This window comes from Talpa occidentalis, unplaced genomic scaffold (genome assembly GCF_014898055.3).
Source record: "Talpa occidentalis isolate TD23 unplaced genomic scaffold, MPIMG_talOcc4v2.1 talOcc4.15, whole genome shotgun sequence".
Taxonomy (NCBI): Eukaryota; Metazoa; Chordata; class Mammalia; order Eulipotyphla; family Talpidae; genus Talpa; species Talpa occidentalis.
In genome coordinates this window covers 21,052,127-21,068,386 of record NW_023601543.1, presented here as the reverse complement: position 1 = coordinate 21,068,386, position 16,260 = coordinate 21,052,127, and the positions used below count along the sequence as shown (strand labels likewise).

At 43.4% G+C, this 16,260-nt stretch overlaps 1 protein-coding gene across 5 annotated transcripts in view; it reads right to left on the bottom strand.

The window, feature by feature from the left end:
• Positions 1-16,042, bottom strand: part of LOC119245531 (A-kinase anchor protein 17B-like) — a 30,341-nt gene extending 14,299 nt beyond the window's left edge. For 2 of the 5 annotated variants that reach the window (XM_054695585.1, XM_054695586.1), the window contains exons 1-2: positions 15,932-16,042; positions 11,119-11,183 (exon numbers count right to left, since the gene is read on the bottom strand). The gene's annotated coding sequence lies outside the window, so the exon portion shown is untranslated. Of the gene's footprint in view, positions 1-579; positions 668-6,669; positions 6,722-11,118; positions 11,184-15,931 lie in introns of those variants that run through there. The other 3 variants (XM_054695583.1, XM_037511599.2, XM_054695584.1) reach the window with 3 other exon arrangements.
• Between the last annotated feature and the right edge of the window lie 218 nt (positions 16,043-16,260).

Here is a 16,260-nt window from a genome sequence, read left to right as displayed (position 1 = left end):
TCTCATCAAAGTGGAGAGAAATGAGTCAGACACTTTTTTATAGCGTTTGATATACTGTACTTTGGACATATTTCTAAAATCATCTCACACTGAGGTAAAAATAAGCATTAAGTTCTAGAGCGAGGTCACAGCTCGATGACTACAGAGGACAACAACATGGTGTCAGTGAGCAAAACATCCTGAGCAGAGCCTAGGGGACAGGAGCTCTGCTCCATGGAAACAGACCCTGCTCCTCAGCTCCAGCCACAGCGAGGGAAGCAGGCCCCCGTGAACAGATACTCCTATTATTCTGGAGAGGCCAGAAATCTAGCAAAGTCAGAAATCTAGGTCCTTATGTAAAATCTGATTTTCAGATGTTGGCAATCAATGAAAAGAATTTACAAGTATTGTGAAATGCAACTAAACATATCTGTAGGCCTCGCTTTGCTTGCCAATCTGTGACCTTTGCTCTAGAATCTCTTTTCACAGCTGTTTCTCCAGTTAGAGGACTCTCTACGCCTCGATTAGGAAGCATGAGTTATTTTCTGACTTTTCCAAGAACACCCAATTGCTTTTAAAAATAAAAAAAAAAAAACTGACCTCCTTTAAGATGCTCAACTTAAATTCCTTTTTCTGAACAATAGCAACAATCACAAATTAGATATTTGTTCTTCTATCTTCCTTGTTGTTCACAGATTTGGGAACTGGAAAGTAAATGTTTATGAATAACTCACCTTAAATTACCATCCCAGAACAAAGAGCTCATATTCCGATCTTATTTAAAAAAACATCCCCCTGGTGGCGCAGCAGTTGAGCGCTGTGGTGCGAAGCTGTTTGCAGCCTCTGCAGCGCTGGTTCGATCCCCGGCCACCAGCGAGGGTCCCACATGGCACGGCAGACCTCTCCTGTCTCGCCCGCTGCTCCCCTCAGCAGTGTATTTTGTCAATCTACCTGTTCTGTTTCCCACTCTGGCTCTGGTGAATTCTCTCACCCTCCCGCGCTTCTGACTGTACCCAGTGCTTGTATAAATAAATAAATAAATCTTTTTAAAAATATAAAATTAGCCAACAGGCATATGAAAAAATGTTCAACATCACTTGTCATCAGGGAAATGCAAATCAAAACTACCATGAGATACCATCTTACACCAGTGAGAATGGCACATATTAAAAAAACTAGCAACAACAAATGTTGGCGAGGGTGTGGAGAAAAAGGAACTCTTCTGCACTGTTGGTGGGAGTGCAAACTGGTCCAACCACTGTGGAAAGCTGTATGGAGATTTCTGGACCTACTAAACATAGAGCTTCCATATGATCCAGCAATTCCACTCCTAGGTATTTACCCAAAGGACACAGAAACATCAATTCCAAAGAACACCTGCACCCCTATGTTTATAGCAGCACTATTTACAATAGCTAAGCTTTGGAAACAACCCAAATGCCCAAAAATAGATGACTGGATCAAGAAGATGTGGTACATATATACCATGGAATATTACTCAGCATTCAAAAAAGATAAACACATGCAATTTGCAGCAACATGGATGGCGCTGGAAGGGATCATGCTCAGCGAAATAAGCCAAAAAGAAAAAGAAAAATACCGGATGGTCTCACTCATAGCAGGAATCTAGAAAACTTAAATAAGGGACCAGGAAAATGAATAACTACAAGAAAGTGAAAATCAAAATCAACAAAAAACTATGAACCAGAGACACTTTTAGGGGGGCGGGGGTGGGAGGGGAGGGATTGGGGTCAGAATGGGGGGGCTGCAATTGTATGGGGAATATAACAATAAAATTTATTAAAAAAAATATATAAAATTAAATTTAAAAAATTAAAAAATATCAAGGTCCTAGTGTGTATCATGAAGTAGGCTTTTTACAAATGTCATGGCTTCGATGCTTCAGCAATGTCAGCAACTTCTGCCAGGTCACTGAAAATTAACTGGCTCAGCGAAGCAGAATTATTAATAATACCCATTGTGATGCCTTTTACCTTAAGGAGACCTCAGGCCAAAAACTAACAAAAATGAAGAAGAAAGAGGAAGAAGAGGAAGTAAAGGAGTAGGAACTGGATACAGAAAGAAGAGGAGGGAAGGCTGGAGGTAGGGAGGTGGTAGATTTGGACTTACTGACATGGAAGGATGCCCATGATATATTTTATTTTATTTTATTTTTAAAAAAAAGATTTATTTATTTATTTATACAAGCACTGGGTACAGTCAGAAGTGCAGGAGGGTGAAAGAATTCACCAGAGCCAGAGCAGGGAGCAGAAAAGGCAGACTGACGAAATACACTGCTGAGGGAAGCAGCGGGCAGCAGGAGAGGTCTGCGCACCATGTGGGACCCTCACCCTGCGGGCCGGGGATTGAACCAGCACTGCAGAGGCTGCGGGCAGCTTCGCAACCCAGCACTCAACCGCTGCGCCACCGGGGAGGCCCCCATGATATATTTTTGAGGAAAAAAAGAAAAAGCAGTTTCATGATAATAATGTGTAATATAATCTTGTTTCTGTAAATGTAATATAATAAAGTACTAAATGGAAGGTAATACAAATGCATGAGCACTGCACACACTCGTGCATGCACACACCTCTCTAAAGTCTGGGAAGATGTACATCAAATTGTTAAAAATATTTCCTCTGGGAAGGAGACAATCATATTCAGTGTAACAGATGCTCTGAAAATTGCACTGAGAAGTCTGCATATTACCCCACTTTCCATGAGTTTTTCTGAGGACTATGACCTTACCTTAGAGCATGGTAAGTTAAATCAAAAACAAATAAAGCAGCCCCATCAATTCAACCATTTCATAGGCATGTAATGGGATTATATTTCTTATGGATTTAGGAAAAAAATGGGTAAAGGGAAGTCAATTGATTTATGATAGAATGTGATAGAATAGAGACTGCAAAATATCTAAAGGACATAAGAAAAAAATAACCAGAAGATATCTTATTTATTTAAATAAATTTTACAAATTGGATATTTATGGATTTCTTCATTTTAAAATTCATGCCACTGTATTAATAATATAAAAGTAATAAAATACTATGTAACATAAAAAAAATTTCCCCTGGAAAATGGATTGGGAATATAGGAGAGGAACGAACTTTCCCTTTTTACTTTGCTTACTTCTTATTGCTTCTATTTTGGGGTTTTTATTTATTTCAATTTTGGGGTTAATTTTTGCTCTTCCACATATACACAAGTCCCACTCACCCTACTGCTTTAATTTTTGAATGTTTTACAAAAAACATGTGTTAACTTTATATTAAATGCTTTAACTCTTTTAACATAAAAGAAGAAACTCAAATAATAATAGACTATTAAAGGGAAGTAATTCACAACTGCTGATACAAACTTGCCCAGAAAAAGGGTCAAAACTGAGTAATACAATAGCAACTCCCCTCCCCATCAAAAACCCCGATCTGCCATCACTGTAAATGCTCATAGGCATATGAACCCACAACCCAAGTTTGTGTGTCATGACTGAAGCCTGGGAGATTAGAATTCGACCTTGAATAAGGAAGGAGCACTTGGCCACTTCGATACTAGCGTTGCCAGTGGCTGCAGAGGTTGTTTTTCAAAACTGCTTCATGGAAGCATAATTGATATACCGTAATATAATAAACTGTTTCATAACATAAAAAACTGCCCATGTATGAGAAGTGTACAAATGATAAGTTCTGACACACCTATGAAGCCATCATCACCATCAAGGTAGTGAAAATACCCATCATCCCCAAAGCTTCCAACGCTCCCCCTGGCCCTAGCAACCACGAGCTGGCTATAGAATGTTAAAGTCATAACTGAGGTATTTTATAGCAAAAACAGGCAGATGTAGCTGGAAAATACTCATAGTAGCTGGAAAATACTCAGTTACATTCAATTCTCAACTTTAACAGGCATTTTCTTCTAAATCAACATACTTTCTCCACCCTAAGCTGACATATGCCAATCCTTGAATCTAGTTAAAGCTGCATACGGCCTTATTTTGCTCTTGAAAATAGGTCTAAAAGGACTTGTGTTTTTCTCCCCAGGCTTAGTTTATATTTCTCCCTGTTTTAAACCCTGTTTAAACCAAATAAATATTCAAAATAATCCATTTTAAGTAATTTTATTTCATTTATTTAGCTATGTATATTTCTTTATATTAATCAGTAAATCTACTAAGACAGGCAGAATTGCTTAGATCAAGTTATAAGGCTATGACTTAAAATAGATTCTTCAGAACAACCTAATTTGCCCTTTAAAATTCCTCTTAATATGTCTGCTTCAATTGACAGTAATGGTAGAATTCGTTAGCAATTTTCCCCTCATTTTCACCAATCACTGTCATACGCAGATACTTTATCCAACGAAGGTTTAAGAGCCTAGTATAAACCAAATCTGATGGCAAGGAATGCCATAATTATGGCCTCCATGCATTATCAAAAAGTTGAATTTAAAAAGAGGTTTTAACTATTTCCATGTCCATTAAGTTCCCCTGTGACCTCCCCAATGGCCCTGTACAGCACACGGCTCCCTTCTAGTCTTGTGATCAAAAGCAACAGTACGGAGAACACTTACTCTTTAACACCTCTGCAGAGGCAAACAAGAGCTCCTCTACCCTTCAAAAATTTTGGTTATTCGATAATGTTTACATGCTGTGCATTCCAGCAGAGTCTTGTGTACATAGCTTTACCAAAGCATTTCACTCGACATGCTCCCAATGCCAGAACATTTCTTAGAGATTCTCAAGAGACTATGCCTGCTTTCTCTAGTTACCTATCCACCTCATATTCCTTCCTTCTTATACCTGCTAACAAGCGTTACTGAAGAACATTAGAATAAGAGAACAGAGAAAAGAAAAAAGTTTTGAGATGGAGTCGCAAACCTAAAATGGTTGTTTTAACCTGTAGTGTAAATTCAATTTATTCTGCACCCAAAGGCATTCCAATACCTTCTTTCATTTCAGAAGACACTAGAGATACTCCTATGATCCATCTCAGGTGAGATCAGAAAGACAATTTTAAAATTTAAAAGCACTGAGCCAGGGCCTCCCTGGTGGCGCAGGGGTTAAAGTCTCAAGCTAAGCTATAGGCAGCCACTGCAGCACGAGTTCAATCCCCCAGCCAGGGAGCTGACCCACATGGTGCAGCAGACCATTCCAGTCTGGCCCGCTACTCCCTTCAGCAGTGTATTTCAGTCAATCTGCCTGTTCTGCTCCCTACCCTGTCTCTGGTGAATCCTCTCAGCCCACGCACCTCTGGCCTTCACCCCAGTTCTTGTATGCATAAATAAATAAAAATAAATCTTAAAAAAAAGCATTGAGCCAGAAGGAAAGTATCCATCATTTAATTCTCTCTTGATTTTTCTAACAAGTGTCAGTGCTACAAAGGTCATTGGACTAAGGAGTTCTTAAAATAACAGTGAAAAAAATAGGATTATTTGCACAATTTAATGTCCTCTTTCAAAGCAGTTCATTGCTGCCTTTCTTTTTTCCTCCAGGCTTTGGAACCTCGAAGATATTTCATTTTGCAGGCATTTAAGATGTATAAAATTATAGCAACATATTTATAGTCGGCAGGGCAATCAAAATGTATTTGGGTCAAATCAACAGCCAATTTCCAAGTTCCTGGCTAGTACCGAGTCCCAGTGAGTCTTGACCAAATAGAAATATTCCTTGGCATTTTAGTCAGGAAGTCATGGATGAACATTCGTGTATTCTAACACATCATTATCCTGAGCATTTTAAAAACTGAGGCTAACCATGTGTTCTGATTTTAAAAAACATTTAAATCACATTGTTAATGTGAACAGCACTCAGTATCACATAGGAATATATAGGAATATAGCCCATATAAGTATATAAGTATAGGAATCTAAGTATAGGAATACAGCCCATATAAGACCCTCCAGATGACCAAATTCCCAAAATAATATGGTCCTAAAGGGATTATTGGGGTTCCGGGGATAGAAAGGAAGGAACTTTTGGAGATTCGCAGCCATGCAGCAATTGATAAATTTGGAACTATGAAATGTTAAACAAAAGTATTTCTGAGGTTAATTAAAATAAATTAACCCAAAGAAAAGTTTGGGATAGGTCTTTCTATGCAAATACGTTTACATAACTGCGTGTTTGGGAGTGAGGAGTCTCTCCATGACAGCTGGGGAGGGAGCCAATTTTTAAATTATACGGAGCAGTCAGCAGACCTGTCTGACCAGTCTTTTGTCCCCTTCTATAGCACTAGGAGCATTTCTGTTGTAGAATGCCTCTCTGCAGACATTCCCAGGCACCCAGGCAGCTTTACACCTTGGATTAATTTATAATTAATTAATTTAGAATTAATTCTCATTACTTTCACTTCTTCACGTTAAAAAAAAGCTCTCGGGATTTAAAGAAGTGCGGCTGAGTGTATTCTGTATTTTTAACTTACTCACTGAATAGGCAGAGTGCTCTTTGTGGAAAATGCATATCACAAAGTCACCAGTGTTTTGTTTCTGAGTTTTATTTTCAGAATCTGAAAATTACCAACAGAATTCAGTCCCCCCCGTCGCCACCTACAGGGGAGAAGCAGTCTTTACACTGAACGGGGCTTTGCATTACTAAGCAGTTTCTCAGAGCTGTGCTTTTTCCCAACCTTTTTAAAATCCCAAGGTAAACTTATTTGAATACAAATCCCCACAGATTATGCGCTTAGCCAATACCTTATGGTGAAAATGGCACAAGGCTGTGCTGTGGCACTGAGTCCAGAGAACACTGCCAGAGAGAAAGAGATATGAGGTCAAAAGTGGACAAGGTGATTTTTAAAAATGAAGACAACTGTACATTTTACAATTTTTGGCATGAAAAGTATGTGAGATTTACACAGGTAAACTTGTGGACCATCCTGGTGTCGTTTTAACTCAACTCCAGATATGGATAGGGTCAACACACGTCTCCATTTTCGTGCCTATAGAAAATTTCTGTAGAAGTTTTATATATAAAGTTCTATAGGAAATCTGTAGTATTTTTACATATTTAGTCCCCCTCCCTGAGGATTTGCCTTTTCCAATTACTATTATGTTGTTGTTGTTTATCTCAGCTTTATTTGTAATAACCAAAAGCTACAAGTAATCATAATGCCCCTCAATAGGTGAAAGCTGTACAAACTGTAGTAATATAAATGCCATGAGCTATGACTCAGTAACGAGGAGGAACAAACTCATACAACTTGGATGGATCTCAAGGACCTTACACTGAGTGGGAAAATAAAATCCCTCAAAGGCATATCCTGTCTGATTCCACCAAAATATGGAAATTATAGAGATGAAGAAGACAGTAGTCGTAACCAGGGCTTAAAGGTGGTGAAGGGTACAAGAGCGAGGGATGGTCGTAGGGGGCGGGGTGTATATTTAAAAAGGACAACACTGCAGAGATCTTTGTGGTAATGAAACAGTTCTTTATGTGGACTGTCGTGGTTAATGGGATCTACGCGTGATAAAAAGGTACAGAATTACCTACAGCTAATTCCTCATTTTGATATTGTACTCATGATATTGTAATCACTGAAGATGAGTCATTGGGGGACCTCTTTGTATCTTTGCAACTTCATGTTGCAATCTAGAACTATTTCAAAATAAAAAGTGAAAAATATTATTGAATGATATTCAGCAAATTTCTGAAGAATGCCTCAAGCTGAGGTGGCGTGGGGGGAGGAACTCCCATATTTAATTAAACTAAAGAAGTTACGTCAATTTGTTCTGTAGTTAAGTCAGTTTGTTATGTATTTTTTTCATTTGGGGGGAGAGAGAGGTTTTGAAAGCACATTGCTGATATTTATAGTTGAGAAATCATGCCATTATATGCTACTAGCATTAGGCAAAAGTCCACTTGCTTTGCTTATGCAAAGGTATTAAAGAGTTAAACATATTTCAGATGCACCTAGATTTGACAGTATGTTGTCTATTTTTTTTTTTAAATAGAGGCATGTTTTATTTATTTATTTATTTGTTTGTTTGTTTTGTTTATACAAGCACTGGGTACAGTCAGAAGCGCGGGAAAGTGAGAGAACTCACCAGAGCCAGAGTGGGGAGCAGAGCAGGCAGAGGGACCGAAGTACACTGCTGAGGGGAGCAGCGAGCGGCAGGAGAGGTCTGCGCGCCATGTGGGACCCTCCTCCGGTGGCCGGGGAGCAGCCGGGGATCAAACCAGCACCGCAGAGGCCTTGGGCAGCTTCGCAACCCAGCGCTCAACCACTGCGCCACCGGGGAGGCCCTATGTTGTCTATTTTAAGAGACAAAATTAATTCCATAGCTAATTGTGGCTAAAACAAAACTCTTAAAATGAATTCAAAGAAATATAGTTAACTACTTTGTATAGTGAGATTTCATTTCTGATATGTAAAATGGCAATTAGATGGAATTTAATGGAATTTAATTGAATGGAATTTAATGGCAATTATATAGAAGCAAAATAGACACCACTTAAAAATGAATGAAACATAATTCTTAAAAAAATTACATAGGCCTATGTGTTTACTTGAAATATTTCAATACCAGTAAAAAATACACAAAAAAATACAAACAGCCCTCCACTAGCCGATTTTTTTTTTTTTGGCATAGAAGCACTTGGGTGTAGGCCAGAGGTGTGAGAGGATTCACAAGAGACAAAATGGGGGGCAGAATAGGAGGATTTACTGAAATACTGCTAAGGGGAGCAGCAGGAAGAGACTGGAGAGGCCTGCTGCGCCATGTGGGTTAGCTTTCTGGCTGGGGATCGAACTGTTATTCATGATAGTGCTGAGTCTTAACCCCCTAGGCCATCAAGGAGGTCCTACTAGTTGATATAATGAACAACCCTAATTGATCCATAAACATGCTTTCATGACGTGACTACCTAAAATAACATATATACCATTTGTTTTTGAAAAATGTGTTCCTTGACTTCTAACCTTTGCTCTTCCTTAGAATTACCTTTGCTACAGCAGGTTTAAGATCCTTTTTAACCATCCCACTTTTATTCTCACAAGCATTTGTTCTGGGGTCTTCTGCTAATCGATGAACAAGCAATAAACAGTTCAGATGCACGAGTCAGTGGCCACTAGCTTTTAGAGGAAGGTAAGGTCTCTGGCTGGAAAACCTGCTTTAAAAAGAATGGGGAGCCGGTGCTTTCTCTGCTTCCTCTGGGAGACTGTGGCCGAGGGTGCCACATTCTCCATCAGGCACCAGCTCCTTAAATTTCCAAAATCCTCCCTGCACCTCATGCCACAGAAACAGCGAGGACAACCTGGCGGCTCCAACAATTCTCGCCATCATTGTTAATTTTTAAAGAGCATTACTCGGGCCTCCCCGGTGGCACAGCGGTTGAGCGCTGGGTTGCGAAGCTGCCCGCAGCCTCTGCAGCGCCGGTTCGATCCCGGGCTGCCAGGCGAGGGTCCCAGATGGCGCGCAGACCTCTCCTGCTGCCGCCTGCTGCTCCCCTCAGCAGTGTACTTTGTCAGTCTGCCTGTTCTGTTCTCTGCTCTGGCTGTGGTGAATTCTCTCACCCTCCTGCGCTTCTGACTGTATCCAGTGCGTGTACAAATAAATAAATAAATATTTTTTTTTAAATAAAATAAAATAAAGAGCATTACTCTTTCCCAAAGAGTGCCATAACTACTCTATACTACTCATAGGATAGGAGAGAGAACATCAGTATGGAAATCTCTGAACAAATCCTTAAAAAAATTATTTCCTCAAAACATTACCATGTCAAAGGGTAGGAATAAGTTTACATATCGCCAAATCGCTCTGCTGCAAGATTAAGTCAGTTTGCCATGCCTGAATCCCGTGCAGCCCTGCTGACTTCAGATCATTTTCATTTCTGCCACCTTTATTGGTATATAATGGCGACTTAAAGCAGCTTTAGTTTGCCATTTAATTTTAAGAGAGTGAAACTCCAGCCAACCTTTATACTGATATTCAACTGCCTAGTCAATGTCTCGAAGCTGAATGCTTCATTCACATCACAACCTAGCAAGTTGAGATAATAGGAATAAAGCCAATACTGGATCCTCCAAATGACTACATTTCCAAACTCTACATTTCCATTCCACCTCAAACTTGCTCCCTTCCCCCAGGGATCCCCATCTCCCTCACTAGAGCCACCCTCCACTAGGGTGCTCAGGCTCAAGACTCGGATTTATGCCCCCTCCTCTCAGATTCAATCAGATTCAGTAAGTACTTTTGACTCCACCCTGAGTTCACATCCCAAATCCACATCCATCTTCACAGCTCCCCCGACTTCCCGCTCCACCCCCGTCTGTGCCCCCGCCACCCCTAACCTGGATTATCAGAACAGACCCCTAACTAGTCTCTCTTCACCCATCCCCAGAGACACCACAGTATACAACAGCCTAAACGGTCTCTTCTAAGCCTTAATGCAGATAGTGCTACTTTTCTGTTCAGAACTCTTGGGTGGCTTCCCATAATGCTTGGAACAAAATACAAACTGCTCACCTTCAAGACATGGCACACAGTCATCTTTTTAAACTTATTTTGTACCCTCTCCCTTCCTGCCCTGTTCTCCCCACCCCAACACACCGGCCTGGTTACTGCTCCTCAAATGCCTCAAAGTTCGTTTCTCAGGATTTTTGCACTTCTGGTTCTCTCTGACTGAAGTGCTCTCTCCGCCTGCCCCCCAAGATCTTCTTATAGCTGGCTCCTCATTTTCTAGGCTTGGCTTAAATATTATGTCCTCAGAGAAGCCTTCCCCAAACGCGATCTTAAATACTATTGTTCCCGCCCTGTCTCACTGTAGCACATAAACCCATTCGATCTTCACTGTAACACTGAGACATCAAATTGCCATGTGTATTTATTAACCTGTTTTCTATCTGTCTCAAACCTCCCCCAGTCTGTTAGTCCACAAGGGCAGGGACTGCCTCTGTCTGGCTCACCATTTTATCTTGAGCCCAGAACAGTGCCGGGCACATATTTGGAACTTCATACCAAATCTTACCAAAGACAGAGACTTTGCTCATCAACTACATTTCAAAGGTGTTACTTTCCTATTGGAAATACCAAGAATAGCACCTAACGTCAAAGAAAGGACCATGCCAGTTGGTGTGTTTTTTCTGGTTCCCAGGGCTATTAGCATTAATCAGTGAACTCAGGAGACCAAACAAGGTTACTTACCAGCGACTACTCCATTTAAGACACTTGGGGGGCTACAGCGATGAATCACCCTCAAAGAACTGAGTCTAGAAAGAGAAAGACAATTAACTGGAGTCTGAGAAAGAAAATGGTGAATGTCATTAGAAACTTAAGATAATTTGGGCCACAGATAAGTGATAACGATTTTAACACTCCTGTGAAATGAGTGTTAGAATTTCTGGGAATAGGCTTCAGTGGTTTTTAAACGTGCTGGTACCTCTCCCTTCCAGTGTGGGACAGGCATATGAACAGCTGAATGCAGTGGTCACAGGAGCAGCTGTTGGAAAGGACGCCACTCTCACTTTGTGAGCAGGGACCAGAGTTGCTAAAAGTCTTGCAGCACAGAGACAGACCCACACAGTGAAGAACTCTTCACCGCAAATGACAACACTGAAATGGCTTATTCCGGTCCACTAGAACAGTATGTAGTGCCTTCAGGTACTTCCAGATTAACCTGTCTAACATGCTACATTTTAGGTACTCATTTCTGTGCGGTTTTGCCCCCTGCATTCTTTTCATCACGTTGACCCAGATCTTACATGTACCGAGTCAAATCTTCTACGTACTGAGTAGTCTGCAAACAGAAAACTTGAGTCCAAGAGAAGGGCGAAGGACCAGCAAGGCCGGCTAGAATGTCCCTTTGGGACCCTGGCATACCAGGTTTCCCACCGCTCACCCGCCACCCCCATCCAGAGGAAAGCCGCCACCGGTGGCTACTGCTCAGTCCTTAGCCATCAGCCCTTCCTCAACGTCATTCAAAGTATTTCTTGGTGTGGATCATTTGCATTTCAGAGTCGATTCTGCTCCATGTCCAACAATTCCCTAATTACACAGTATGACAAGAGGATAATCCTGAATTAGTCTTCCCAGGTGGGACTTGTTTTCCTAGAGTAGGGGGTCTGGGGTCCACAGAGTCAGAGAGGCCCCAGGACTGGGGGGACATGGTGCTCTTAGAACCCAACTGAGGAAGTCAGCATGGTACAGCCCCCTGCTGGTGAAACACACACCAAGCCTTCTGGGGTTTCAAAAGGAGCTGGAAAACCTGACCTTTACTGAGATCTTTTGGTTTTTCAATGGTGACCCCTAATTCAATTGCTTAAAAAAAAACCAAAAAACCTTGAGGTGATATTGGTTTACAATACCATGTAAGTTTCAGGTATACAGTTTCACATCTCAACAACTGTATGTGCCACACCACCACCGAAGTTCTAATCGCCACCCACCCCCATCCCATTGACCCCTCTGCCTGTTCCACCCCCACCCTGCACCCTCTTCTTCTCTAGTCACTACCATTTTGTTGTCAGAGTCTAAGGGTTTGTTTTCGTTTTTTAATGTTTCTCTATTTCCTTATATTCCATACATGAGTGAAATCACATGGTCTTTGTCTTTCTCCTTTTTTAAAAAGGGATTTATTTTTTTATTTATGCATAGAAGAAATGGGGTGTAGGCCAGAGGTGCAGGGGGTTGAGAGGAGAGGATTCACCAGAGACAGAGTGGGAAGCAGAACAGGTGGATCTAATGAAATACACTGCTGAGGGGAGCAGTGGGCGAGACAGGAGAGATCCACTGTGCCATGTGGGTCACCTCCCTGGCTGGCTGGGGATCAAACTCGTGCTGCAGTAGCTGCAGATTGCTTCACAGTGCTGAGACTTAACCCCCTGCACCACCAGGGAGGCCCTGTCTTTCTCCTTTTGATTTATTTCACTAAGCATAATTCCCTCAAGGTCTGCCCATGTTGTTGCAAATGCTAAGATATTTTTCTTTTCTTTTTAACAACTGCGTGGTATTGCATCGTGTATGTAGACCACATCTTCTTGAGCTACTCATCCATCAATGGATGCTTAAAATATTGTGGTGGTTTAAAATATTGTGCAGGTTGGAGAACACCCACCTATGGCTGAATTTGACCCAGAGCCCCTCCCCTAGCCTACTTCTTCAGCGCAATAAACCCCAGACTCTGTTGGGCCATATGTACTCGGTACTCCCCAAAGGTTGAGGAAATTTGAAAACAAGAGTCAAATATGCTGACAGCTGGGCAAGCATATGAGGCAGGGTATGTCTCAGGGACCTACTAAGTAGGTGCTCCAAGCAATTGGTACTGGCTTTGCCCTGCTCTTCCTTGCTCAAAAATTCTCAACATCTCCCCCTTTTTACTATATCAACCCAGAAGTTCCCTTTGAGGGTCTCCAAAACACGGCTCTACCCCACCTCACAGCCTGTGTCTATGCCCCATTTTACTTGGGCTGGTCCTCCTTGAGTTCCTTTAAACTCAAAATTGTCGAGCGCCTAAGCCAAATGTCCTTTCTCCCTATATAAGTCCCACCCAGCCTTTAAAGTCTTATTCAGTCTTGCTCATATCCCACCTCTATTATGATACCTCTGTGAGAATAAAAGATAAAATGCTTTCTGGCCTCCCCTGGTGACGCAGCGGTTGAGCACTGGACTACAAAGGTGCCTGCAGCCTCTGCAGCGCCAATTCGATCCCCGGCCGCCAGCGAGGGTCCCACATGGTGTGACAGATCCCTTGTGCCTCGCCTGCTGCTCCCCTCAGCAGTGTATTTCGTCAGTCTGCCTGTTCTGTTCCCCCCTGTGGCTCTGGTGAATTCTCTCGCCCTCCCGTACTTCTGACTGTACCCAGTGCTTGTATAAGTAAATAAATAAATCTTTTTTAAAAAAAAGGTAAAATGCTTCCTAGCTCCAGGGCTGATATCAAGTAGACCTGGATTCAAATCTCACCTCTACTATCAACTGGCTGGGTGATCACCTAACCTCTTAGCGCTTCAGAAGATGATAATAGCGGTAACCTATTAGGCACTAATTTTTCAAGGATTAAATGAACTGATGCTCATAGCCAACCCTCAGTAAGTGCCAAATTCATGTGGGCTCTTCTTAGCACAGCTGACCTTCCGCTCTTGTAATTGCTCTAGGCCTTATTCTGGCTCTTCATAGCAAAGCACCACTGGATTCCACATGGCCCATATTTGTTCAGACTGGGACCCAGACATGAGTCTACCTCAGTTCCCTATTTGCAAAGCATTGTAAAGTTCCGGAAGCACACTGAATAGAACAGAGAGCTCCTCTAAACCCACAGGGACACCAAATCAGAGTCTTGCACCAGGAACCATGGATCTAAACAACTCAGCACAAGTGTCTTCCTCTAGCAAACACAGCAATGCCTGCTGGGGAGAACACGCAGCCAGCCTCAGAGGTAGAGAGAGCTGTCTCAACATTTGAAACAAGCTCCTCTCTCTCTCATAAGCCCTACCCACTGCCACTGCCACTACCTTTGCATTCCAAAACCTGTGCACCTCACCTTTTCTTCTATGCTACAGATGATACACAAAGCCAGGCAAATACCTCTCTCCTCACGTGAGTGTCAGATGGGGGGAACCTGATAAATGGGCCACCATGCAGGTGTGATCTCTGGTTGGGAGTAAATGTAAAACCCATGACCCACTACAGGAGACAAAATGGCCTCTGAAGAGCCTATCCTTCCACTCTCCCGATGTTATTCCATCTTAGGTCGACCCCACCACTCTCTAATATACAGGTTAGCTGGCATTCTAGGACCACCAGTGCCAGCAGACCTATTTTAGTTGTTACTTTTCTCTGTGCTTAGCAAGAGTTGGTGTAAAAGTAAAAATACCTTTCTATAAGGTATTCCATGCTTTGAGGGACTGCCTCCCAAACAAGCAAAAGCAGGCATAGAAGAACGTGACTAGTACCACTTTCTTTAAAAAGCGAACAAAACCCATAATTTGAGAGGTATCAATTTATATGACAATATAAATTGTCCAATGGGTTGGACAAGTTTGCAGGCTTCAACGGCACGAATTTCCAAAGTTAGACCAGAGGCAGACAGAAAATTTGGATGTAAGACGGCGCAAAATGTGCATGATCTTTGAGATCTTACTCTCAATCTAAAAAAAAAAAAAAGAAAAAAAAACACAGAGAAAATGAAAAGGCCCAAAGGGAGTTAGGCCCCATGCCGAAACGCAGTGGTTCAGTACAAGTTCCTCCTCAGAGTTAGTGCCATTGAAAAGTTCTCTCATAGAGGCTGGCTTTCAATAAAAGCATAAAACGCTACAGACGACATGGAAGGACGGCGTGGCTCTCAAGGAACTAGGCTACAACGTGATTCCCCTACTTTCCGGGGATAGCAGTTTCTCCTACAGCGTGGGCTTCCACTTGCTTCTTCCCCTGGCTCCACTGACTCCCACATCAAGCTCAGGACCCCGTGCCCGAGGTCTGCTCTCCCAGAATGGAACTGGTCTTAGTCCACTCGTGGCAGAAACCTCACGCTTGATAAGTCTTGATAAGTCTCTGAAGCCAGAGAAGCCGGAGCGGTGGCGCCCAGCTAACGATTCATTGGAATAGTGCAGCAGGAGCTGGGGGAAGCCCAGCGCCCAGGCCCTTACCGCGTGGGTCTAACAGGAGAGGGCACCCTTAGTTCCCACTGGCAGAAAGCAATGGCAGGGGACCCCAGCGACCTCGGCTAGAGCAGAGGCCGGAGCGCCCCCTAGTGCGGTGCCAGGGCCAGTGGAGGTGCGGCAGGTCTAGGGCGAAGGGGGAGGACCAGGGCAAGAATCTTCGAGGCGCATCTCTGAAAACCTGCACGGTTTCCAGGGGCGCGCGGAGGACCGGGGTCTCCTGCCCCTCCCCTCTCTAATCCCCACCGCGTGCCCGCGTGGCCCTGTCTGCTTGGAACCAGAACTCCCGCAGGCCCGGGAGGCTAGCCGGCGAGACGCAGCGGGACGTGGCTGCCTTTTCTGCGAGCAGGGCGGAGGGCATTTACCCAGAGCCTAAGGAACCGCTGCGTCTCCACTCCGGTTTCTGCCAGGGTAGCGGGACCACTGCCGCCGCCGCCGCCGGTCGCCGCTTCCTCTTCCCAGCCGCCGCCACTGCAGCCGTCCACGAGCCCAGTCGCTCCCTGCGACCGCTGCCCCCGAGACCAGCTGTTGAATGGTTCGCGTCGAGAGCGCGGGGTGCAGCAGCGTCCCCGCCGCATCCAGGTCGGCGACGCAGGCGCGCACCCCGGTGCCAACGCCCCGTGCACCCTCGCCCTGCTGCGGCCCCGGCGAGATCCCCGCAGCTGCCTCCCTGCCGCGGGCTCCCCTTTCCTGA